This window comes from Syngnathus acus, chromosome 8 (assembly GCF_901709675.1).
Source record: "Syngnathus acus chromosome 8, fSynAcu1.2, whole genome shotgun sequence".
In the NCBI taxonomy this organism is placed as follows: Eukaryota; Metazoa; Chordata; class Actinopteri; order Syngnathiformes; family Syngnathidae; genus Syngnathus; species Syngnathus acus.
In genome coordinates, this window is record NC_051093.1 from 3,374,638 (window position 1) to 3,401,177 (window position 26,540).

Consider the following 26,540-nt stretch of genomic DNA (forward strand, 5'->3'; position numbering starts at 1 on the left):
AGTGCAGAGCTCGTCGAATAGCTGCCGAGCTCTTCCGGAAACGAGGCTAAACGCGGTTCATCTGGTTACGTTTGACAAAGAAATCATTTCTTTACACTTCATTTCTAGATCTCGTGTTTTTGTAATCGATGGCAAAGACCGAAAAGGCGAGTCGGCCTCGGGTTTGTAAAGTGCGTGCGGCCCAGCACACCTCGGCTCGTAGATGTAATCTGATTTGCAGAAACGGCTTGTTTCGCATGACTGCTTTTAAGCCGCCACTGGCGCATGGTCGTGCCACTGCGTGTCTTTGTGCCTGTGTCTTTATTTATTTATCTATCTGTCTATCTAGCTATCTGTCGTGTGTGTGTGTTTTGGAAACCCTAGTGTGTTGTGAGTGTGTGTGTTTGTTTGTTGCCTATCCATGATCCAGAACAGTGGTGTCAAACTCATTTTTGTCACAGGCCGCATCGTAGTCATAATTTCCTTCGGTGTTTGACATCCCTGATTTAGAAGGTCAAAAGGTTCAAGTCAATATTAGATTGAGGATTTGCAGGTTGATCCAAGCAGACATGTTTAGGATCCAAACGATGAGTTTTGGGCAGGCGTCAGCTCGGTCAACCGTTCACAAACTGCTTTTGAGTCACACTGTCCCAGACCTGTTTCCGTGGGAACGTGTGCAGTTTCCCAGTGACACAAAGAGTGAATTGAAGAACTTCCTGTTTGAGGGGGAATGCTAATGGCAAAGTATAACCTTTGTTTGAAACCCCCAAATTGTACTACACATAGTCATTAAAAGAAAAAGAAAACCTTATATTTATATTTTATTTTTTTACTGTATTTATTATCCAGGAAACATATTTATTATACATATACAAAAAGCCTTACTATACACGGTCATTTCCCCCCCCACCCAAAAAGCTTTATTTTTACCAATTTTATTACCTATTTTACCAAAAACAGCCTTACTATATACATGGTTGATATTTTTAAAAAATTTTAAAGCATTATTATATAAGATCCTGTGTGGGAATCGATTCCACACAATCTGCATGCAAGTCAAGGAACTGTACCTCTTTTTACTATAATTTTTTTTTTTTACAAAAAAAAAAAAAAAAGCCCTACTATACAAAAACCCTAACACTGTCTGGAACTTTAATACTAACCCCACAAAACTGTATGAAACGTTGGAGAGTCTTGTCTATCCTCTGTCACATTGCTGTTCGTGACCTAAATGAGTTATCATGTGGATCGGCAGGAGGTCGGAGCTGCATGCGGTTCGGCTTAGTTCCCCAAGATGAGATAATGCTAAGAGGGCTGCTTGGGTCTTGATTAGCTTGCGGGTAGGGGCTCTTTTTCTAATATCGCATACCCCTTTGTGAGGCCAGATTAGCGCCTTATGAAAAAACACCCCCGCTGACACGCCCGATGGGATCGGAGCCTCCTGCCTGACGCATCGTCTCGGTCGGTACGGTTGCAGACGGTTTTGAATGCGACGCATTCGGGAGTAACCAAACAGACAAGTGTTGCCTCCTGTAGACATCCTCTTGACTTCCCCCCCTTCTATGAAAATCACATGCCGGACCACATTCATCTGCGAAGGAGTGATTGATCAACAAAAACTGAGAACGAGCGAAAACTAGGGTTTCCGACCAGGGTTTCAAACTAGGGTAGGGTTTCCAACTAGGGTAGGGTTTCCATCTAGGATTTCACACACAAAACAGCACGCACACACACACACGAGCCAAGCCAGCACATCATTACGAACTCTGCAAAGCTCCTTTGACTGCTTCCATCCCTGTTTGACCCGATTCCAGTGAAACTTTAGCTTCACATTCAAGCCTGGATGTGATCTACAGTATGTCACTCCTGGAGGCTTGACTTTTGCAATGGTCCGTGAAGATGCCGGGGAAACTAGGAGCCATGTGCTTAGTGTAAAGCCTGATTTGGTGGCGCAAAAGACAGCAACAGGTTGGACAGCGTGGCATGCTGGAGCTAGCGGCCAAGAAAGCTTTCAAACTAAGGGTAGGGTTGAAAATGACTGTTTCAAACTTTGCAAAATAGGTTTTCAAATTTGAATTTGTGTTTTTGGACAAGAGCTTTCAAAACACGATTTGCATCTCAAGTTGGCCGAAAAGCAGCAAAGTTGATTTGCTGGAGCAGATGACATATTTCATCTCTAGCTTTCTCTATTTTCAGATGTTATCGGGTGAGCGAGAGCGAGCTGGAGACGTGATCTCAAGGACTTCCCCAGGTAATTTCAACATGTAATCTTTAGCCAGCATTCTCAGGGCATGCAGGCTCCTTATATAAACGGACCCTCACAGACCGATCCAAGCGATAGTGCCGCAACTTGGCCTCAGTGGGATGCTATGAAAGTTCAAGTCATGACAGCGCCGCCGGCCGTATCGCTTTCAAACGCTCGGTGGAACCCGATGGAGATATGACGCCATTGCCCACCGCAGCGCCGCTGACCTTCAAAGGACCCTTATGACGGGTGCGTTGCATACGTGCGACACGTAGCGTACGCGTGGACGCGCCCCAAACAAGCTTGCCTTATTTTTTCTTCCTCGTTCCTGTTCCTGTCTGTAAATAAAAGCTGTGTAAGCGTGGCAGGACGCCCGCAAACAAACACACTTGACGAGGGAAGGGCGATAGGGGCCGGCCCCCAAGGGTCCAAGACAGGTTGGGACGTGGTTCCGCCAGTCGTTACAGAGATACAATTGGATTTTTTCTGAAGGACACAATATTCAATTAGAAGACCAAGATTCAAAAGCATCAGCAATCATATCTTAATCATGAGTCTGGACTTGGATTGCGGTTTTTAGTTTGTTGGAAGACTCACACAAGATCTGTTCTGCCTTTGCTCGTTTTGGGATATTTGTTCATCTTTTCATGCAATCCACTTTTGATTTGTGTGCTCATTTTCTGGACTTGCTCAATCATTAGTTTCTGCGTTATGTTTCTAGGATCAAGAGTAAATCCCAGTTTGGACGCTGCCAGGACTCGTGCGGCCATGAGCAGATGTTTTCTCCTGGCGGGCGAGCCGTCCGACAAGCATGCGCTCCATCACTGACAACGTCGCCCTCAAGATCCAGCTTCGGCTTCTTGGACCGGGAGAAGCTTTGACGTATACGCAGCGGGACGGCCGGGAGGTTTCTGTTTCGGAGAATTTATGAAAGAAATCAGTCAAGACGAAAAAAAAAAGGGAAGCCAAGACGGTGAATGCGCCGCGCGTTTACCAGCGCTGACCGCGACGGACGGACATATTGTTTGACTTATTCTACACTGAGCCCGGATTAATATTTTCCCGTACGGACATCTGCTTTTCATACTCACGCTCTCGTTGCAACTCTGCCGATGTCACATCCACGGCGGGCGTTATCCGGTATACATCAACAAGCGCTGGAACGGCCAAAGGAAAATAATCAGACGTTATTTTCATTCTCCTACGGAGATCCGAGCCAGTATTTAGACCGCGGTGACTGGTCAAGGCCGGGTGATGGAGAACCCTGCAAAAAAGAAAGCAACAAAAAAAATCACAAGCCTTTGCTTAGCTTTTTGAAATATTTTTGGGGAAAATGTAATCAATATGTTTTGTCACTGCAGCGGTGTGTCATTGTCAAACAGTTTGTAAGTGGAGTCAATTAGATTGTAATTGGAGTCAGCCATGAAATAATTGGAGTGTAATCGTATCATGATCTTAACAAAATTGGAAAGTATCATTTTATAATAAATTTTGTTGAATTTTGTGATTTATATTTGTGATCTCTCAATTGGAGTGAATCGGTTTCGAATCGGATTGACATTGAAATCGCTGAGTGACATTTGAACGGCGCAGTTGCTAAGGCACTGATTATCCCTCAAAAAGAAGTTTCTTATTGTTTGGTTTACTTCAGAACTCATCAGTCTTGTGACAAGTCATCTAAAATGTCACATGGCTCATACTAGCAATCACATTTGCCAGGGACGCGGTCATCGGCATGTGAGAATAGAAAAAAAAAAAGGGGGGGGGTGAAGGCTTGATGTTTTGGAAGTTGAGCCACATGACATCTTTATGGCCCCCCAAAACATTAGCATGACCACAATGCACTTCCCCCCACGTACCCCCCTCACACACGGGAGGGGAAAGATGACCTCTCTATTCACTGCACTTCTTTAGTCCTCAATGGAGCGGCTCAACAAAAGGTGACATCATTTTCTCAGGCTTTGATTGGCCCCCCTCCGTGCCATGGGATGACATCATGCGACCCGCCCTCCCCAAACTCTTCAAAAAGTCTCAACCACCGGGTTCCGACCAGAACTCCCCCCCCCCCTTCCTCCTCCCACCACCTCTCTTGGAAGCTGCGTTGCCAAGACAACAGGCCCAGGAAATGGGGCAGCACTTGGCAGTATATTAGAGCTGCCGATCTCATAATGAGCTCAGGCGGCCATGCCTTTTGTGCGCCGAGTAAACAATCATGGGACATGATAGAGTGAGACCAAATGGAGGGGTGGGCAAAGCGCACTGTCACCCATGCCGGAACTTTCTGCCCAACAAAAAGTTGCATCAAAAGGTTCTCAGTTTACACTTTGAAAACGACAACAAAAAAGATTCTTTTTTTTTTATCTTGTTAGTGGCAAAATAAATAAGTAAATAAATGATCAGTAAACAAATATTATTGACACTAAAGTAAAACGATTTTTCACCCTGAAATTAAAACAAAAAATAAGCAATCCAACCACGTGCACGCTAACGACATAATTAGCGCCGGTGCTAGCTAATGAGATGAACGGAGCTACGTTAGCTCAACAAATGTTAATGATTTACAGCCGGCAATTGAATACTATTGCTTTATAATGTCATAATGGGACTTCCGATAAATACGTAGTCCCATGAGTAACATTAGCTTGATCAAACGATAACACTGTTGGCTCGTCCTGATCGCCCACCCAAAACAACTCAGTTATTCTACCAGCATTCAAAATTGTAACTGTTTAATTTGATGTAAAGCCACGACCTGGACTAATAAGCCTTTAAAAGTCATGTTGGGCAGCAGTACTTTCACACAAACGTCAACATGGACTTGGAAACGCCGTTAATGGGGATAATTGGAAGCGTGCTGCGAGCCAAACCTCATCGCTTGCAAACGGTCCTCCTCCAAGCAACTTCCCAAAAAGCCGAGCCGCATCTGAGGGGAAAAATGACACAGTTAACCGCACGTTCTCCTGGAGGAGATCCAGCTGTCATGTTGAGCTTATGCATATATTACCCAGCTGAGCACGACATGCGCGCTCGTCCTCCCGAGCGGACAAAACCCGTTTTTTTTTTTTCCCACACGCTTTTTCTCTTTATCCGAGTATCTGAATCAAAGCGCCACTTTTCTGTGGCTTTGGCGTGATGTGATTAACGGTGTTAGCCGCTCCTTTGGGCCCTGTGGGAGAAGACTTTTTCGGGTAATGGGTATCGGTTACCTCTGGCGGGCGAGGCTCCTGCTGACCGTGACGTCCGTCCACTCGCTTCTGGTGGGAATCAACAACTCTTACCATTTTTCCGCTATAGTTTCCACAGTCGGCAGAGGTGATGGAATTTCACTCGTGTGTGTGATGGACTTACCTTATAGTTTTAATTTAAAAAAAAAAAAAAAGGCCTTCTTTTGTTGCAGGAGGTGGGGACTGGGGCTTCTAACTCGCATGGGAAGCAAACGTAGACGTCTTTACTAGGGTGCTCCATCCTGTCAAACAGAACAAACAGTTGGACACAAAAGATCAAGGTGACACATTTTAATGAAGATGACTTTAGTGAAGTGCACTGCTATGGAACGAGACTAAGTACTGAACAAGAAAAATGGAAAAATCTCGTGGAAAAATGTTTTACTCAAGAGGAGACTAAGGGCACCCTCTTTGCTCGTCATACTGTATACGACCTGCATAGCAAAGCATCCTTCCATCTGGGCAAGCGGCCTCTCTCACCCTCTCCATCCCGCTCTTAATCCCCATTGAGAAGGGTGGGGGGGGACGTCGATGATGGTGTTGGGGGTGAGTGTGGGGTGGGGGGGGTCGACAGAGCAGGCCAAAGGCTCCAGTGACATCCATGGGAAATGTGCGGATCCATTCAGTGGTAATTATGGGCATCAATGCAGAGAGGCAGTGTCAAGGCGTGGGGATGGGGCAAGGGGGTGTGGGAGAGTTTGGGGGAGGGCAAGATAACAAGTGGGGGGGAGGAGGGGCGGGATTTGCCGTCTAAAGATAGACATCATGACAAAACGGAAAGGTGGGGGTGGGGCACTTGCATTGAAGTGCACATGAGCTTGACCTTGACACACTCATTTGGATTTAGATTCATATTTCTATTGTGGCAGCATTTATCCAAGAAGATACTGAGGGAAGAGACAGCGAAGTGGAGACTGTGGAGTACAAAATGTATGGACCGTGCAACTTTTTGGAATATAAGGCTGCCCAATAGCTTCTTTACAGTAAACTGTGCATGTGTGAGGCAAAAAGGTCCACAGTGGGTGGCTGAGACTCCGCCCCCTCCCGCCGTACATCATCAGCCTGACAGGCCGTTTCACTCCTGGATTCCGAATTCCAGCTGAGACGCCACCTCAAACACTGCCGACGTCACTCGGCCAGCTTTGAATTGCTGCCGACAAAGCAAATCTGTCCAAACGCTGGCCAGGAATTACGGGCTCGTTTTTTACTATTATTATTTTCAGCACTTGAAAAATCAAAAGATATTCCAAACTCCTTTTTAACGGCGTGACCTTTAGCAGCTGGCGACGAGGAAGGCTTACATTCAAACGATGGCTTGTAAAACTTTTAAAGGTATATTTTTTTCCCTCCCTTCACTGTGTTGTCTTTTTTTTTGTGTCTGGGGGTGAAAGCGAGGTCGGGCCAGCAGGCGCTTCTTCTTCCGCTGTCTGGGGAGTTTACCTTCAGAGACGTCTCATTACGCCTCTGATGAATTTAGACCGAGGGTGTCGAGCTGTCGGCTGTGCAAAACACACGCTAAAAATAACAAAAATACGCAGCCTCAGACGTGACGTGGGAAGAACAAAAAAACTGACCGCCATCGAGATAGAAAGGCCGCATCTCATTTCCAGCTATGTAATTGTGGTCATTTTAGCAAGACTAAACATTATCACTAAACATTAGCATAAGATGCTGATTCTAATCGTTTGGGATTTTGTATCCAATGACTTGTAATTGAAATTACCAGAAACCGGAGGAATCCAAATGAGACTCTCGATCCTTATCAGGAAATTGCAGATGATCAAACTAAATCCAAAATTGGGGATTATTTTTGCCTTCGTATTTTTGTTTTTCAAAGGACGCTTTGTCCAACTTGACATTTTGCCTGCAAAGTCCGATCTTATCGGAGAAGGCCAGAATGTGCGTGGATCCTCGCCAGAAATTCCGAATGTCTTCGAGTGGCTTCAGAAGAGTATGATATGACACTCAAACAATAAAAAGACTTTTGAACCGCATCTGGACGCGACTCAGCAAATCCATTTGCTGAAACAACACACTCGACTTTTATTCCCGAGACTTCCTGAAACAAACACAAATAATTTGATTTGGAAGGAAGCGGGGAAAAGCCCAGTCTGGCCTTTTTGGGTTATGAGGAGCGCCGTCAGCTCGATATTTCCGGGACCCATCGGGGTCAAAGTTAGGCCGTTATTTTGCTGAGTAAGCAAGAGCAGTTGACCTTCAAGTGCTCTCAACGCTGTATTCAAGGACTCAACTGCTTATTGTTCTCACCCTGGGAACCGCTCAGGAGCTCGTTTGCGTGCGCTCGGGTGGTACGCTTCGATTTCACACGTGATGGAATTCTCCTGAGAAGGCAGATTGGTAAAATATCCCACCGACTGCTTTTTGCTGGTAACTGTAATTGAACACCGATCTCTCACGTCGGTAAAAGCGCTAATTAGAAGTAATACAGCTGATTTTCGTGTTATTTGCCGCCGTGAGAAAGAAGCTTTCGCTCGTCTTCCCCAACAATTAGAAATTGCGGTCGCGGATCTGTGGGAAAAAGAGTTTTGTTTTCCCTTTGCAGCGCTGAGCTGTCTCCTGCTATTTTCGATACGATCGCCTCACATTTGGCTTCATTTAAAGGCCGCGGGCAGCGAGAGAGGTGCAACCGACACGGTGGTCCACGTTTTGAAACTGTCATAGCAACTCCCATAGGAATTCAACCTTCGCACTGAGATCGAAAACTCAGCGGCGGAAACGCTGCGGCTTCCCACTGTCACGACGAATGGCGGGTGGGGTTACGCCGAGTTTGGCGAGCGACCTGCTTTATGACCGTTTTGCGGCAGAGCGATTGGATCATTAACTGCGATACCGCAACGTCTCATCCAGAGCTTGTCGTGGTTAAAGGGCGGCATTAACACGAGGAGGTTGGGAACAGGCAGCGCCAAATGAAGAGGAGTGAAAAGTATCCGGGGAATGATGCACATCCTGTCAGCTGAGCGAGCCCCTTCTTCCTCCTCCTCGTCTTCGTCCTCACAGCTGGCGCTCCCACCCGCACGCAGGCCAACGTGTAGGTTGTAAGGTTCTCTCCTCGGGGTCTCCGACTCAAACGGGGCCGGGCCCGGGTCGCTGGACCTTCTGACCTGCGGGTCAACCGATCATCTTTATCTCTCCCCACTGCCGAAGCCATCTTGAAGACGTTAACCCGATGACCCAAGAGGGAGGGGCACAGGACCGATGACGGTACAGTACGATTATGCCATCGGCATGCTGTTCATTTGTTATGAAGAAGCAAAATTCGATTCATTGGAGCTAATGCTATCGCTAATGAACGAGAGGTTGAGTTCAGGACACGGCAGATCTGTTCGGATGGATTTAGCAAACGGAACTTCTGCGGGCTGGTGGTCAGGTGGACGGCTCCCGGCCGGGTGACTGCCACGGGGTAGCTCAGCCCATTCAACCCACCCAGCGCCCTTCGCTCACTGATCTGGCCAACGTGCACAGGACTTAAGCCGAGGATTATCTCCGTTGCACTTCCACCCCTACCACCCACTCGCACACCAGGAAACTGTGGCGAGGCTTTCTGATGCGGCCTGCACCTGCGAGGGAGACACACCTCGGTCTGTTCTTTCCAAACTGTTTTGATTCATTGGTTTTTGGTCCCAGTGACAGACAAGTGACAAGACCTGTTTTTCAAATTCAGGTTATAGTTGAGATTCCTTGCTAGAGTGTTCACTCACTCATCACTCACTAGTTGACATCATGACAACAGATTAGAAAGAGTGAAACGTGAGACGACTACCTCGTGACGGTGAGTGGCAGCTTCCGTTTGTCGACGTGCGTCTTCCCAAATACCCAACGAGCGAGCTACCTTCCCGTTCATGATGTCATGCATGGTGAGTGCTGACAAGAATCTCGCCGGCGTGCGGGTTGAAGGAGCCGCCGAGGGTAGCTGCTGATAGAGACACAACAACAAAAAGCGTCAACAACAAAAAAGAAAATCAGCCTTGGGAATCGGATGACATCAGGTGGCCCGCGATTGACCCGGCAAGATATAAAACAAGGATTTATCCAACAATATGTAGAGAGAAGGAGTGTCGTATATGCATACGCTTCTGGGGAATGTTTGAGACAGGAGTGGCTGGAAATCAGCCGCCCGAGAGAGATAACGACACTACTGGCTGGGAGTTTAGGGTAGTCGCCGTGGAAACAATGATGTCACCAGCATGCCAGCGGCGCCCTATAAGGTGGCAAGTTGAGAATAAGATGGAACGTGGGAGTGGGACGGATATGGAACGGGGATGGCGTATCCATATGAGGAACGTAGCGGTGCCCAACGATATGGGAAATTCGGAATGAGCCACTCTAGAAAAAGGGCCATGCGGGCTAAGTTCAGATGACATTTCCCAGCAGTTGAGGAAATAAGAGCAAGGAAGTGAGTAGGCGTGTGCTTGGAAACCTGCAGCTCCTTAAATGTCACTTCGGAGCAGCCCAGGACCACCACATCAACTTTATTTGGGGTTAATTAAACAGGATGATACCGAAACTTATGTTGGGGGTGATTCACGAAGCACGAGCAAATGTTTAACCTCGACGCCGTTTGAGCAGAAACCGGCTTTACAAGAAACGTTAAATAAATCTCCGTCGGTAAGAGCACATTTCCTTTCAGCTCCCGCATCCCTTCGTCATGTTAATCTTGTATTTTCTGCCTGGCTGGCTGTGAGCGTTGTGCAATGCCTTTTGTTCCCAGCTCAAACAGAAGACTTAGCATAAGCAAACAATCTCGCCCCGTAAGACCGAGAACAACAGAGTTTGATAGAAGTGGAGATAGCACATTTCGATTACACATGGGAGGATGTGTTTGAAGCGGGTTTTAGGTTTGGGCTCGGGTTGGGTTAGTGTTTAGGCTGATTATAATAGTAAGAAATAATTATTTTGGAATCTTGCGGTATCTCGAAACCGTCTCTGCAGCGGCTTTTGGCCCTGGAAAAACATAATCATGTACAGAACCGTATATGAGTTCTTGAGGGACCGAAATGGATTCTCCCCGTAACCCTATTTGTGGCCAAAACTCTGCGGGATGGCTCTGGAGCGCCGCAATCAAAACTTGCCAAGAGTGTAAGAACATGAGCGTGACAGATTGCAAGACATTTATCAACATTCTCCAAACACGACAACTCCGTGTTCCCATGTGCATTTCTCTTCCAAGACATCAATACCGCACGTATAGTAGGAATGCGCTTACATACATCAGCCCGTGTGCAAGTTACAAATGATCAGCTTCAGAAGACGGATGGCCCGAAACCAGAAGACGGGCGTTTGTACGCAGATGTTCTACTTACTTACTTAGTCTACTTACTTTACAACATTTTTGATGAACAATGACAACCGAAGGGAAGGGCGAGCGAGCTATCGCTAATGCTAAGCCTAAAAAGTCGAACAAAGACTTTTGGTTTATGTAAAATTACCATGTTGAATCTTTACTAAGTTGTCAGTCCAAGACTGATCTGAAAAGTACAAACAAACAAAAAATGTGGTCCCCTCCGAAGTTGCCCATTCCCGATGGCGACGATGTGGATTGCTGTCGCTTTAGCGTTGTCCGCAGATTGGCTAACCGCAGTCCGTAATCCCTGTTGTGGTCTCAGCCTCTGGACAGACTAGCATGAGACTAGCGGGATTCCCAGGCTGTGACAGCGTCATTACAGAGGCCGGGTGGATGGATGGTGAGATGGGGGGCGGGGGAAGGGGGGTGTTCCCTCCCTGACCAGGGTTGACCCGACTAGACGACCGCAAGCATTTGGCTGTCGTCTCTAGTTTTTTTTTTTTTTTGCTAGGCGAGCTGCCTGCCCGCCTCCCTGTTCTGTGCTCCATTTGGGCTTTCTTGAGGCGTCCCAAACAAAACCACAAAAGTGGAGGGGCTGATGCAATGAGGTTGCCGAGCAGCTTCGTCGCCCCGGCCGCAGAGCGGGTGAGGTCATCCCCTGCGTGCCCCCGACCGGCCCGGCGCTTGGCAGCCGCCATGGGAACTGCCTTCCGATCGCTCGCATCGGCTTTCTCGCGTCTCTCCTCCTCCATCAGACTTTTTTTTTTTTCCTAGCACCTCATCATCGATGCGGGGAAAGGAGCACATGTGGTATCCATATCACCGCCGTATATTACTCATCGTCCAATCTCTCCAGATCCTCATCGCTGCACGTCAGATTGTCTTTTTGTTTTTGCTACGCCGCGTAAATCTTAACGATGTTGGCGTGGCGTCAGCTACTCGGAGCGGAGCTATATCGAGAGGCGGCGCGGGGTTTGCGTGTCAGGAGAGATCCGAGAGGCGGCGTTTCACGCACATTTTGTGGATTTACTATTTGCGCTCGCGTCGACTTGAGCAATGTTTCCCAATGGAAAAACTAGAAATAGCATCAAAATACAATGTTGATATCAAATGAAAGAGATGAAAGATCGCATTTACTTCTACATCGGATGGAAGAGTCATTCGGTCACAGTGCGTTCCTCTGCCTTTTCTTCTTGCTGATAATTACGCTACCATGAAGGCACTCATCGAACTTTGTGCAGACAAAAAGGTGCCAGCATTGTTTTGGGATGCCACTCAAGCTTCCCAGGCTTCGCTCGTGTATTCTACAGCGCGGGACTTCCTGCTTCAAACGGGCTCATGTTTCCCACTTAGACAACGAGGCCCTTGTCCGTTCGTCCATCCGGCTGCAGCGTTACCTATCCCGTCGCCACCGGGGCCCTCCCTCTCATCGGGGCCGCGGCGCAGTTCACGGGAAGGCGAAACGTATTATGGGATGCACACACTAATTTGCAAGGTGCACATTTCCCATAATTACAAAACAAAAAAATATGCTGATACTAATACTCCGATACTAATACTAATATCGGTCTTGTTGAGTAAACACAAGCTACGCCTATTTTTCTGTTCACCCTTTGCACATAGTATATACGGAAGAGATTTGCAATCTGGAATCTTATTTTCGTAACGATCAATTTGACGCAAGAGTCGATACTCGTTTTTTGTGCATTTGCGGGAAGCCAATTGTGTTTACTTTCTTTCCTTTTGTGTGCACATGTAATTAGCTCATTGTGAATCTGTCATCGGGATGCAAAATTGAACGGCACTCAAAGCGCTTAACATTTGCGGCCGCGTCAGTTTCTAGTAATGTTTGCTCGCTGAGGCGTGTTAAAGAAGACGTCTGTCAACTGATAGCATCAATTAACTCATCATATCGTGTTGAATTGTTTTCATTCACAAAAATACAAATTGCTAATGTTGAGGTCATGAAAAAAAAAACTTTTGAAGTCATCCTTCAAAAGTTACTTGTAGCATAATGTATATGCTTCAAAGGCACGTTCTGACACATTTGAATGACATCACGTAGGAAGGGAACTTGTCGATCCATACCGTGGACATGTTTCGTTTCTGGTCCAACCAGTTGTGAGCTCCGGGAAATGACTGAAGCGCAAAACATTTTTAGAAGCCTATCACCTCAAGGAGAGAGCCTCTCGGGACGCACGCGAGTACAAAAACGGTAGGAGTGCACGGCCACGTCCCAGCCCCCGCTGTCGTACGAGCCCTCTAATCCCTCATTTCATGTGGAAACGTATCCGCCGACGATTTATGACATCCGTCCCCTTGAAGAGCCCAAGACACATCCACATTAAAGCCGAGTGCGTGTCAAAGGTGACCCGTCAGTTTGACCAAGTTGCTCCTTTCATTTGGGTTCGCTCGCCTCTACTTCACGTCGAGATGCTTTTTTTACGAGGCCTGGACGACACTAATCAGTCCCTTTGAGTTGTGAGTCACTGAAGTTGACGGATCAGATCATGGAAAAGTGGAAAAGGCTGAGGGGGCAAAATCAGAGTTGGATCAAAGGTCTCAAGTGACAAAGGCCTCGCCCCGAAAAAAAATCATGGATGTTCCCTACAGGCAGAAATGTTAACAGTACAATCATTGTTGCATGCCGGGCCGAATTAAATGCTCTCGGGGCCGAAACCTCCGCAGCCTTTTATCAAAGTGGTGGGACAAGTTTTGGACCTTGTCAAGGGAAACTTCGGCGCTTTTGACGAAAAAAAACGTCGGCGTGTTTGTAGCCATGCAGCGCTCCCTTCACACAGGGGTGGCGGAAACACAAGTCTGACACGGGCCTGTCAGCGGAGCGCTGCCGTCGCCATGGCGACGGATGAATGTTTTCTTTAATAAGCGCTTCGCAGATAGACTTACTCATATACTTTGATGACACCTGTCAGAGAGGACCTCACGCAAAAAAAAAAAAATCTGATGAGTTCAACGACTACCACACACACACACGCACACACAAAATGACGTCCTTGCAGATGAGTCAAAGTGCAGTCAACAGATAGGAAGTCGTCCTAAAGTACGCCTGAATGAAAAGAATCCTGTCTTAAAGTCACAACGTCGTCGTGAGCAAAAAGGTGACGTTGGCTCGGTGGAACTCCACAGGAAGCAAGCAACAGGAGCAATTTAGCGACATTGTTTGCGGGGGGATGTTTTGGAGCCTGCATCCGATGCTATCTCCGCTCGCCTCGGGGGAAGATTCTGGGAGACGCGCGCCAGGGGAGGGAGGCTCGGTCACGTCTTGTTGCCGTAATTGCAATACTATGCGGCTGGTTGGGACACGCGGTGAGCCAAAGAGCCACCGAGAACTTAACCAGGGCCGGCCGGATGTGGGGTGTGGACTTTAGGGGCGCAAAGCCCCCACAAATAAATATTAATCATACAACACAGAATTTGATTAAAACTTCATCACACAATTCAGTTTTTTTCTCCGTTTTTGGATTTGGGTTTTATTTGATTTTGTTTTACTCTGCTTTGTGTTGCTAGGTCAGCATCTTCTCAATTGAAGAAAAAAATAATACATGTAAAAAAGGCAAAATGGGATCCCTAAGCCAGACTGTGAAAGAAAGCAAAGCAATGAATAAGAGAAAAGGGACGAAGAAAGAAATTAAGATGTCACTTTTCTTTCTTGACCCACTGAAAAGAGGCAACTGTCGCCTGTGACAATTGAATCTGTCACACTTGTCACTCTTGCAGCCTTTTCACGCTCTAAAATGTGACCATGTGCTCATCTCAAGACGTCATCATTAGTTGTGGTTGTTTATGCGCACATACTTGCATTATGAGTGTGACAAAAAAATCTCATTTTGGAAGAAGTGAGTTGTCATCAAATTGCACACTTAATTACACTTTATTTGCCAGTTTGATGATTTGTATCTCATGACGGGGCTCTGGGGAGTGCTAAATTTTATCCAAATTTGGGCGTTTGACTCTCATGCCATTCAAACGCTAAAAGTCCTCTGCAGATTTTTTATTTATTTTTTTTTAAATTGTCCACTTTTCTAAATGGGGATTTTTTTATGTCTATTTTTGTGAAGATCACTGAAGTTATTTTAAGATATTTTTGACACTATTAAAAAGTGAGTCCCGCACCTTCCGAGCTGTAATCCTCCTTCAGAACTCCCCCGCGAGCGCACTCCTGTAATCTCATACACGCACTAATCCCATTCCAATGCCCGAGAGAGAACACATGATGAGGTTTGTCATCACACTCGGCTCTGAAGCCATAAAGGAAAAGAACAAGCCGTGCGTACGTACTGTCGTCGCACGGTCCAAGCGGCGCTTCCAAGCATTGTGTCACATTAGAGGGGAGGCGGAAAGTGGAAGCCGATACCTGGCATGAGAGCTCAGATGTGCTGCATTAAAGAAAATGATGCCGGAAAGTTCCTTGGCCCCGCTACGGCGACAGCTTGAAGTCGTTTGAAGACTTTTAAGGCACAATTGCGGAAAAACATGCACAGATACAATAGGTGGGTACACCTTCACCACTACAAGAGCCGTATTGTTCGAGCCAGACCTCCACCCGACCAACGGTCCCATTCTGGCGTAACGGCGATGTGACCTCAGCTAGTAAACAAATGACCGTTGACTTCTAGTCAATTAAATAAAATTATATGAAATTGCCGCCATTAGCGAGCGGCTACGTCATCCTCTTAGGACAAAAACAGAAATCAATACCTTCCTCCCTTTTTTTTTCCATTTGGAGCTAAACCCATTTGAACTCGAAGTAGCTTAGTTCATCCGCGCTATTGTTTGGATTGATTCGGTGTTGAGCACTGTTGCTAAACAAAACAGCAGCACCGAATGGAGTCTTTTAAAACGTGAGATCTTATCGCATTGGCCTGCATGATTGTTACGTAACCATGCAACCTCAATTCATGGACCCGTGTTAAAGAGTTAACGGCGAAGTCGTTTGAAGAGTTTTGCTAACCAAAACAGCAGCAGCAAAGCATGTAAACAGCTATGCGACGTTTCAGCAGTCTTCCTAGTTTCTCCATTGTCGTCCTTGTTTTTAGACGCCTCGAACCAAATATGGTTGAATAATAAGACAAAAAAGTGACACCGGCCACATTCATTTAATCTCTTGCTTCTTGGAATTTCCAAGTCACGCATTTTTATTTCATTACTATTATTGCCAAAGGCAACAGATGTGACATTCTTTGACTTCTCCCAGTTTTCAGTCACATGTTCACTACCATCGTCATCATCATCAGAATTTTTCATTTCTTCCGAATTTTTGGTGAATGTGCACATAATCAGGCCTCAAAAAACAAGAGGTTCTTTAACCTTTCGCCAGTCCGGGAGACGCCAAATTTATGGTGAGAACACAGCGGCGAGCAAACAAGCGGAGGAAAAAAAAAAGAGGAGCCCGCTTCATGAATACTAATTCTGGGAGCTATTAGCCAAAAGGGCTACCACATGGGACAGCTGGAAAATGCCAACCGGATTGTTCTTTGTGCTTTTCCGCCTTTAACAATCAATCGCTTTTTACAGGCTAATATTGGCGCGCGACGACGGGAAGGACAAGGAGAGGCTCGGAAGAGGCGCGATTGCTTGGAAAAGTGGGAAGGGTAGTCGGGAATTACGGTGCCAGGAAGCATCCATGTGTGTTTTCCCTGGGCCAAATGCTGACATCGCTGTACTGTGTGGGGTGGGGCAACGTTTGAACAATCAACTCACACATATTTATTGATTCTTTTCGACCAATCCCATCCTCTCTTTACTTGCATAATTCTCATACAAAACAGGTGAACTGACAAGGAAAGGAAATTAATCACATAACGCTAGCCTTGTTGGCATAATCTAGCTAACCTTTTACACGTACAGAATCTGCCTCAACCCTCAAAGCCAGTTTTACAGGAACTGCGTCGCGTCCTAAAATGGTCAGCCCCTGTCTCCAGGTCATAAATCTCGTAAATCTAATAATTGTCATTTGGCAATGAATACATATGCAGATGAGTTTGGAGGCGGCGGGGAGGATATCTGTAAGTCAGACGTGCTCCAAACATAAACCATATGCGTCTTTGTGTGTAAATGCACTCAGATGTCTCGTTCATCGCAACCGTATTGCCGGTTCATCCGAGGTCCCCGTTGGAACATCTTCACATCAGAATAGTTTGCGTGGGGTGGACCGGAGGAGCTCCGGGGCGCAAGGAACCACATGCTACTTAAGATAATGAAAAAAAAAATGTTTTAGTGTAGTGCTGTTAAGCTAGCGTGGCCCTGTTACTTAGCAGATTTTTTGGTGTGTTTTTCTCAGGGTCAGATATTAAAGCCAGTTTTTAAAGCCTATCACAAAATGTGTTTAAATTGTGTGGGATGGGGTAAAAAGTAGTCCCCTCCCTCCAAGAAAATCTCTTTTTGTTCTTTCTATATGGTCTCTCTACATCACACTGTTGCAGGTGGGTCTGGAAGGTATCCCCCGCAATTAACCGGGATTATTTACAATCCACTCCTGACACTTTGAAGGGGATGGCCGGCCACGCCCCAACCAGGAAGTGTCAGTGGGAAATGAGGCTCATTGCTGTGGCAGCACATGTGCACCATCGGGAATGTGACAATGCCCCCCCCACACCCACGCTCAAAGAGAGCATGGCATATAAGTCTTAATAACGCCAATAATAATCGCTTTGCACTCCTGTCTAGACAGGGAACGGTTAAATTGGGTGCGCGAGGGTGTTTTGGGGCGCGGTGGCGAGTAAAGTGAGCATTCTATTGAGGTCTTAGTTTGGCTAATCTCTCCCATGTGACAGCACAGGCAGATTTGCTGCCATGGAATGCCACAGGCTGTTGTGCCGGCGGACAAAAAGAGACAGAGGCTTAAGCTGCAGGGGGGCAACACTCGGCCGTCCTGGAGAGCGGCGCGGCTACGCCAAGAAAAGATGGAGAGGAAAGAGAGGGAGGGGAGGAACGGAAGAAAAAAAAAAGTTCTCAGGGTTGCCTTGTGCTCCTCCTCCTCCAGCTCATCACGCCGCCATACATCATGTATCACCTGTAGCGTTGCATAACATGCACAGATTTTTGTAGGATATTTCTGCCTAGTGACAGAAATGCATGATTTTGCTCCACAGCAACACCACCTTGCTCATTTTAGAACCAGGAGGGCCAAAACATTCACATTTAGTGTCATAATTCTCTTATTTTGTCAGAACGTTTGCTTTACAGAAATTAAATCTATTGTGAGGATAATTGATGTATCTTATATCTAGCACACAGAGAATAATCATTCGTATGTATCAATTTCTAATTGGGCCACAAAAAAAAATTGTCCTGCATGAATTCTGCCTAGCAACAATGCTCTTTTGACCCTTATTTTTAAAATGAGAAGCTTTGTGGTTTTGATTTCTATTCAATACAGATCAGCAATTCCATTTGGAAAAAGAATTTGTCAATTTTGCCAAGCAATTCTGCTTTGCCTAGTTTAGCTCATTTCACAAGTAGCCATAAAGAGTGTGTGTATGCTGCTGGACCTGGGGGCCTGCGTCGAAGGCCCTCGGGGAGACACGACTGTGCTACTGTGCACACTTGGAGGACTTGTGATGTCCTGAGCACATCTGGTCTCCAGCCGCACAGGGATCGCACACAGCGGTCCCATGAATCCCACAAGCATGGCGAGGACAAACAAAGCAGATCCTGAGGGTCTTGTCAATGTTTTTCGTGCCGACTTTTTTTTTTTTCATGTGTGTGCGTATCATCTCGAGGGAACGGGACAGGAAAAATCGGAAGCAGCGTTAATTCTCAGCCTGCAGTCACGGACGACCTTTTTAGTTTCTCTGTGTTAGTTTTTTTTTTTCCCAGGTAGAGTGGAACCTTGGCTTGTGAGTGCCCTGGTTCACATAGGATATGGTTTTCGCCAAAACATTCCATTAAACACTTGTGTAACATCCTTTCCAAAGACATACCTTCAAAATAAAAGCATACTGTACAATAAACCAGATTCAGCACACTTGGTGGCTTCTCTCGCAGTTGCACTCAATAAACAAATACAAAATAGTTTAAGTGCAACAGCTAAAGAAAAGTGACCGTGGAGCCAAAGGTTTGGTAGAACTGTTATTATACTGACATGCTTTTAGTTTGAAGGCCAGACCTTTGGCAGGATGTTACGCTGACGGGAAGACTTGTTATTGCTTTGATTTATATTCATTATATTTATGTACAGTTATAAAACTGTATTTTTATTCAGAGTTTTGTGTGTCTGGAACAGATTAATTGGATTTACATGATTTCATCTGGGGAATATTGCTTTGGTTTTTGTACAATTCAGTTTTAGTCACACTTCTTGGAATGGTTTAATCACAAATTATGAAGATGAACTTTATTGGCTATGTGTGGGCGATCAAACATTTAGTTCTTGTTGTGTCTTATTTCCGACAGATGGAATGGAGTCCAAACTACCTGTGTAACACATTCACAGGATCAGCCTCAATCCCTCCGACCCCACCAGGCCAAATCCCCCCGAGTCCCAAATCTCCAGTCTGGGACAGACGTGAGAATCTCATTGAGGGAGGGAGGGGGGTTAGTTACAGCTCCGCCCATTTCGATCCTTTTTTGGCCCTCTGCAATGTTTTAATTAAAGAAATAATCAGCATTTACATCACAATGGTCCTCAGGGGCCCTTACCATTAGTGGCTCGTTTGTCATCTCGAGTCTAATGAAAATGCAACATCACTTCACAGGTTCTCAGATTAGCCGTCGGACGGCGAGAGAGAATTTGAGTTGTCTGAATCTTTCTGTGTTTCAAGCGTGGGTTGAGAAAGGTATTTTGTTTTATTTTATTTTTTTAATAAATGATGTGTCATCCCACTTTGGTAGGCTACATACCAGGGCAACGCACAAAATGATGATTTAGCTGGAGCTATGGAAAAATGAAAACAGAACGGCTCAGATTGTTTTCCCTGGTTTTCATTCACTTGTTGCTTGGCAGAATTTGTGCAGGAAAATCAATACAACCTGTTGCTAAGCAGAATTCGTACACCACAATCAATACAAATCAAAACTCGCAGCTGCTCGGGCACGAATAAACGGGAGAAGAAAAAGCCAGTTGCTTAGTGCAACAATATCAACGGAAATATGATAAAGTGCCTCTGCGTGAGAGAAGTTAATTGGAATCGGAACTGGAATCGTCCAAATTTAAACAAACAATGCCCAACTCGAATCACGTTGCATTGGTTTGTCACTTCATACATGCGTCTGTCCATTCACACAAATCAGATCTACTGGTCTCCCTGTCCTCCACTCCCCACCGGTTGCCCCCGCCCCCTTTCCCCCCCCCGAGCTGTCCCGGGCCACAATAGGCCGAGCATCTTTTGTGGCATTAACGGTTTGGAGGAGCACTAGAACAATGTATGAGAAGTTAGGAGCGCGGGGTTCCCACACGCGGGGCCGACGTGTCCCCATCGCCCTCCCCCTTCAAAGACGGCAAACTTGCACACAGCTGATTGCACCCCCCACCCACCTCCCCACTTTCACATAAAAACACATTTCACCCCACATATTTGTCTATGTTTTATACGTATATGAAACTTACAGTTGGACCCGTGTGATGCAAGCGGCTGATAGCGATGCACCTAACGTGCACACGCACAAACACGCATCACACATAGAGTTGAATTGCCTGGTGAGGCCAGGGGAAGAATCCTTTTGTTGCATGCGGGGAGTGCAATCGTCTGGAATCTTGATTAATTTGTACTGTCATATGTGGGAAGGTCTCTCACTATAGGGTGGGAATGCACCCAACATTATCCCATCAAATCGCCCAATGGGATGCAACTTGGTGACCAGCGCCCTGTTGCCGCATGCAAATAATTCAGATCAAGCTGTAAAAATGTGCTATAATTTGTGGCAACCTCACACACATAAATCAGTGCTTGATTCAAAACAACAAGATCATATTAAATCAAAAATGTCCACTCTGTCATTGTCCACCCTGTCAGGAAGCGGCCATATCTGGCTGCAAGAGATTTTTTTTCCTCCCGCATTCTACCGTTTAAAAGTGTGCCGCTGTCGTTTCACCACAATGGGCACGATGATTGCATTGTTTGCCCCCCTTTGTCCTCGTCCTGTCTTTTCTGACCCTCCATCATTTCAATGAACTGTGTGGCGCTCAGAGAACTCCCACACTCCACCGCTCAGCTCCTGTCCGGCCCAATCAAAGGTTGCATCCGTGCCGGGTTGCAGGCACCTGTGCCTCGGAGCCATTCCAGAACCCCCGCCACCATCCCCTTACCCCCTTTCCTACCTCCCCGCCAGTGTCTCTTGGGGCAACGGGCGCACAGTGCGCAGGTCATTTGTCACCAATTGTCAGTGCTTAGCGGGGCAATGAAGTGAGGCGAGGTGAGGGAGGCCCGCTGAAGGGGAGGGGCTATTGGAGGCACGGCGGTCCAGATCCGACATCCGGCCCCAGATCAAGTGGGAGATGATTCTCTTTAGTCAGGTAGGTCAACTCGCTGCCTGCCGCATGTTTGGAAATGCGGTACGTCCATAATCAATTGGTTGTCTAAAAGGCAGACGATTGAGTTGCAGCGAGTACCCCCCTGGAGATGGCCCTGGGACGGCATGTCACGTCCTTGTTTGTTTTCCTTAATAACCAGAGACTTGTGAAGAATGCCAAGGGCTGGCTGCAATTAGCTGGGGTGCGGCTGATCCCTCCCGAGAGCGAGCCCAAGTTCAGCTTACTCACTGCCAGAATTGAGTCAACAGCGACGGACGGGGCAAACCTTCGCCCGTCACTAAGTGGAGACTCCATCCAGGGAGATAGCGGTGTCCCGTTCGGGATCTGTTTTCATTCCAGGGGAAGTGGTTATTTAAGTAGACTACAGGGAGAGCCCCCTTTGTCCAAACATCCATTGAGGGGTTTATACTCTCAGGGTTACTCGATGCCTTCATCCAAGAGGGGCTATGAGCAAGACATCGGGGAGAAGTATTCTTTCCGGTTCTGTGCGAACTGCAAGCGCGGACAAACAAAGTCTAGTGGCGCAAATTCGACGGATGACTGTAGTATTTGTTGGTTCAGTTCACTTCGGTATGCTTGAAATGATCTTGCGTTGGGGTACCGACGGCAGAGGTATGCCGCGGTATGCTTGAGCGAGGCTACCTAAGTAGCACTTTTCATAGGCGGCCGGTAAAATGTGTTGACTCGGCCTTGGACTTCCATTGCCTCCAATAATTATGTAATCTGCGTAATCCGTCAAAAATCACTGGCGGTTCCTCAAGTGTTTGCGCACGGATGGCCCGTGGAGCTTTTATGGACGGTTGAGGCACTGCTTGGTGCCACTGTGCATGCCGCGTTAATGGCTCTTCAGCAGAGGGAAGAGAGGAGGGGTGAGCGCCTTGATTGCTCAAGCATCTTTTATCCGGGCGGCTGCAGAGAAGCACAGCGAGTCCCGGGACCGCATAGCGGGGATCGCTTCGTGTAAACACGCGCTGACCATTCCCGGCTCCATATGGAAGGCATCAGTGCCTAGAGAGCAGCGTGATGCCTGTCATAGAGGGGTCACGGGATTACATATATCCACCCCCACCCCACCCGCTCCCTTAAATATTTCCCCTGTCTCCTTCCTACCCCCGCCGACCGCATGGCCCCTCCCAGAAAATACATTCAGATCTGTCAACATGGCTCGCAACCTGGAAAGCGGAGCCATGCGGGCCTCCCCGACTTGGCTTTGAAAACGGTTGCTTAGCTTCAATTTAAGACTAATAAATGTTTGCACTGTCAGCACCCCCTGCACACGCACAGAGGTGTACTGTGGGTTGCAAGCACCGGCGGAGGGGAAGGTGGGGTGGGGGGGATGAATGTCCCCCCCAAACACGTGTTGCATCCTTGCATTTTCTCCCTAAACTTAACTCCCCCGAATGATTTCCATATAGAATAAGTGTAAGTATATTTGAGTAAATTATCCGTTCTGGGCTAATTTTAGGAATGTTTTCAATATGCACTTATGAATAAAAATATGAATGTGTGACTATTTTGTATGACATTAAATCACAATTAAAAAATGTCGTTACAATTATGTTGTTTTGGATCAGAATTCTTTCATTTGACATTGAAAAATAAAATCATGATGATAATGACAACGAGTAGCAGTAATTGAAATACACTGAAATCCAATTAAAAAAATATTGAGGTATTAAAGTATCTCCAGTGACTGTACATAGTATACTCCAGTAAAGAAATAAACGACTGAATGAGTAAAAAACATTTTTAAAAAGTCAAAGTATCTTTGTCCTAAAGAAATGCACTCGATTTGTCCCTGCCCGGTTAAAAAGCACCATCATCAGAATCCAGCACATTCAGCTCTCCCGTGTGCCGAAGCTCTGAGGTTAATGAGCAGTGGCGTAATTACCGCCGCCGAGGACTTGTTTCTTCTCCACATGGATGAGCGGGCAGGAATTAACTCATTGGCAGCTGCCCTGGCCGTACAATTAGTCCTTGCACCGCAATTAAATCCCACAGTTACGCTCGCTCGCTTGACACGACCGGGCCACAAGTGCCAGGCATGGAAAAAAAAACTAGACCACTCGGAGAGCGCAGGTGGTACCTGACGCTTCCGTCTGTTCCATTTTCGGGTCCTTCCGAGGTGCTCCAGATGTCTGCTCGGGTGGCCCGGCAACACAGCGCTGTCCATCTGGAGGTACGTTCTCCTTCAGTATATGGACTGTGATGGATGGGGACTTGGGGCGGGGGGGCTACACAGCTGGATGTCCAGCTGAGTCTGTCCAATCCATCAATCGACCCCCACACTTCTTCACCGCCACGGCGTTCCCGCAGCAAGGGCAAAGGTTCCGTCAGGGCATCTCCACACTGTTACGTTTGTTAATGAGCAAACTCATCGGAACACAATGAGCGTGTCGTTATTCAATGGAAGGTCAATTGCGGAGCTACTTGCCGGGGTCACACTCTTAAATTCAAGGCGAGCACGCACTCAATGGTCGATTGTGCAGGTGCACAAGGGTTTACGTTCAAATTAGAGTTGAACGGTTGGGGACAGGGTTAGAGGGTCAGGGTTATTATTGAGCTAAGATTAGGGTTTGGGATTTTGGGTTGGGTTTAGTTAGAGTAGAATTAACTACACTAGCCAGGCCCAACTTGTCTCTCCAACGTCCATCTCTACAGTATTTGGCCAGAGGGGTTCCAGTTGGGCCCCTCTTTTTTGCCCCACTTGTTATCGTTCCTTCTGTTCATGCTACCCATCTCCCTCCGTCTCTCCCGCTGTGAGCGGCCTCATTAGGGAAGTGATGATGTAACCCCCGCGTTTCATCAAGCACTGCCATTTGTCATTATGACTGACAAGTGCCAAGTCGGCCCATCCGGGGAAGAGTTAGAATCTCTGGCCTTTCTCTCGTTCTTGGTGAAGAAAAACCCCACCGCACTAATATCGCCGAAGAATATTGCGAAAGCACAAATTGACGTCCGGACGGCAGAAACCTGAGAGGGCTCTTGACAAGCGGTGTGGAAAACGTGTCGGGGGAGCCCCATCAATCACGACCGCTTGGAGCCTGCTGCTCACAGATCCTGACAAGATAATACATAGCTGGGCCGTCACAACGAGAAGATGCATTTAACGGCGACAAAACTTTCAGACTTCGAGGGAGGGCTGGGGCCAAGGTTTCAAACCCAAACCTCAGAACTCAATCAAAATAACCTTAATAAAGTAGCAGTAGTTCAAATCCCATCTAGGACTAACCAGACCTGAGCCTGTCTCGTTTAGGAGATGGAGCGTTCTGAGAATAGCGTGGCCTCTTGTCGGAAATGGAGATGGTCCACGTTTTGTGTGCGGCACGCCCACCGGGCTCGGCGGGAATGCGTCTGACATGACGCTGAGGCGGGCTGCAAAACAGCAGGATGCGATTAATGACCACAGGATGAGATTGCTACAATATGGCTCCCCTTAAGCTGTCGTATTTCATGGGATTGTCTGGATATGTTTTGCTTCGTCTTCTTCTCATCCCTCTCTTGTGTTTCTTATTGGTCTCATTTCTCAATCTAGCACTCTTTGGTCATGCTTTTTGGCAAATACTTTGACGCAACCTGCAACAAAATGAGAACTTGAAATGGGTTTAGTGAGGAAAAACGGGGAGGTCAAATGGCGCCAGATTGTTGCGGTGGGAGGGCTCCGGGGTCAAAGCCCAAAATGCTCCAAAGGGCCATAAGAGCGAAGGGCGGCAGGGGCATGAGGAAGGACAGGCAACCCTGAACAAGGTGTCAAACGGGACCTTGAGCTAAACCCGCGCTGTGATGTTTGTTGACACATCCGGGAGAGAATTTGGAACGTTTCGCAGACTCCATAAATCAGGGGAGGTCATGATTTTTCCCATGGTTTCGGACTCATCCCGCCGGTTGACGTTATCACGGTGGCGACAGAAGTGGGGGCAAAATTATTACCGTAATCTTTGGAGCGAAACTGCAACGCAAAAAAAAAAAGCCCAAAGCCAGTCAGAAAGAACCATTTTACGATGCGGCTCGCATTAGGGAAGTTGGGAGTGTATACATCCCGATGCTTGATTCCTGACGTCTCTCCGGAATTTCACAGCAAGTTAGTGAAAGTGTCTTGCGGGGCGAGCGAGGAAAAAGACGGGATGTACCATCTGTCAGCTTTGCATTTGCACTCGTTTGTTGAAATCCATAGAAAGGAATAGAAATGAAACCTGTCTCTGTCCTGAAGCCTGACTGGGCCCTCGCTAGCATGTCAAAGCATTTTGCGATACGAACTAAAGCTCATGCAAATGATCAAAAGTAAAGATGGACAAATGCTTGGCGCAAATGATTGGGAGGAGATAAAAAAAAAGTGCTGATGCTTCAAGAGGTTGTTGGAACAGAATGCGACTGCCTGCTGGGACAATAATGGAGGCACATAGCAGAACAAACCAGAACGCCCGCCCCCTCTGGCCGCACCCCCCCTCTCCTCCATGCATAAACCGCAACTAATTAATGTCCAAAAGAGGCGGCACACATGAGAATATGACCATTTTGTCTCGGATGAATCCATTTGTATGCTTCCGATGGGAGGCTTTGTTTGTTTGAAGGATGATGTTTCCACGGCAACCAAAAAGGTCACATTTGAGACAGATACTTAGAAAATTATTATTTTTTTTTATCCTTTGTGGCGTAAACAAGGAAGACTGGGCCCATATTTCACCAACTCCCCGAGGAAATGACAGAAGAACCGAACAAGGTTCTTGACACATGTTACACATGCGGGCAGGTGGGCGGAGTCAGCAACGCCCATCCACCAAGTCTCTGTCCCAGCTTAACGTGTTATTTTTAAATGACACACACTTGACAAGAGAAGAGTATCGTGCGCTACACTTCAGATGAGCAACACGGCACACCAAACACGCCAATCTAGCAACACTGACCTGTGAGAAATGCCACAGAGCCTCCAGACTGACACAAAGTACAAAGAAGAAGAAAGAGTCGTAATAGAAGAAGCGTTAGGAAGCTTGGCTAACTGCTAGCTTCAATGGTAACTACAGCGCATTGCCTTTCAGCATGATCAAAACAACAAAAACAAAGGGAACTGTCGCAACTTCACTTTTATGTAATAAAGCTTTTTGTTTTGCATAATCATAACACTCTTGAAAGTTCAATGAAAGTTCAATGAACAAAGTTCATTCATCAAAATAAAGTTATAAACTTCCTGGCGTATTAATGCTTGCTCTTCTTATCCAACATTTCTCCATAAAAGCAGCGGTTAGCACACTTTCCTCCCACATTCTCAAAACACGCATGTAAGACTCTAAATTATGTGTG

The 26,540-nt window shown here is 46.8% G+C and overlaps 2 long non-coding RNA genes across 5 annotated transcripts in view; one reads left to right on the forward strand and one right to left on the reverse strand.

The window, feature by feature from the left end:
- The window catches only part of LOC119126398, a 29,535-nt gene extending 25,800 nt beyond the window's left edge, over window positions 1-3,735 (forward strand). The window contains exons 4-5 of the long non-coding RNA XR_005098638.1: window positions 2,176-2,230; window positions 2,946-3,735. This is a non-coding gene — a long non-coding RNA (uncharacterized LOC119126398). The remainder of the gene's footprint in view (window positions 1-2,175; window positions 2,231-2,945) is intronic.
- A 493-nt stretch (window positions 3,736-4,228) lies between these two features.
- LOC119126401 overlaps window positions 4,229-26,540 on the reverse strand; it is a 65,575-nt gene continuing 43,263 nt past the window's right edge. Inside the window, exons 4-6 of one of the 4 annotated variants that reach the window (XR_005098645.1) lie at window positions 9,230-9,382; window positions 5,573-5,690; window positions 4,229-5,478 (exon numbers count right to left, since the gene is read on the reverse strand). This is a non-coding gene — a long non-coding RNA (uncharacterized LOC119126401). Of the gene's footprint in view, window positions 5,691-9,229; window positions 9,383-26,540 lie in introns of all 4 variants that reach the window. The other 3 variants (XR_005098646.1, XR_005098644.1, XR_005098643.1) reach the window with 3 other exon arrangements.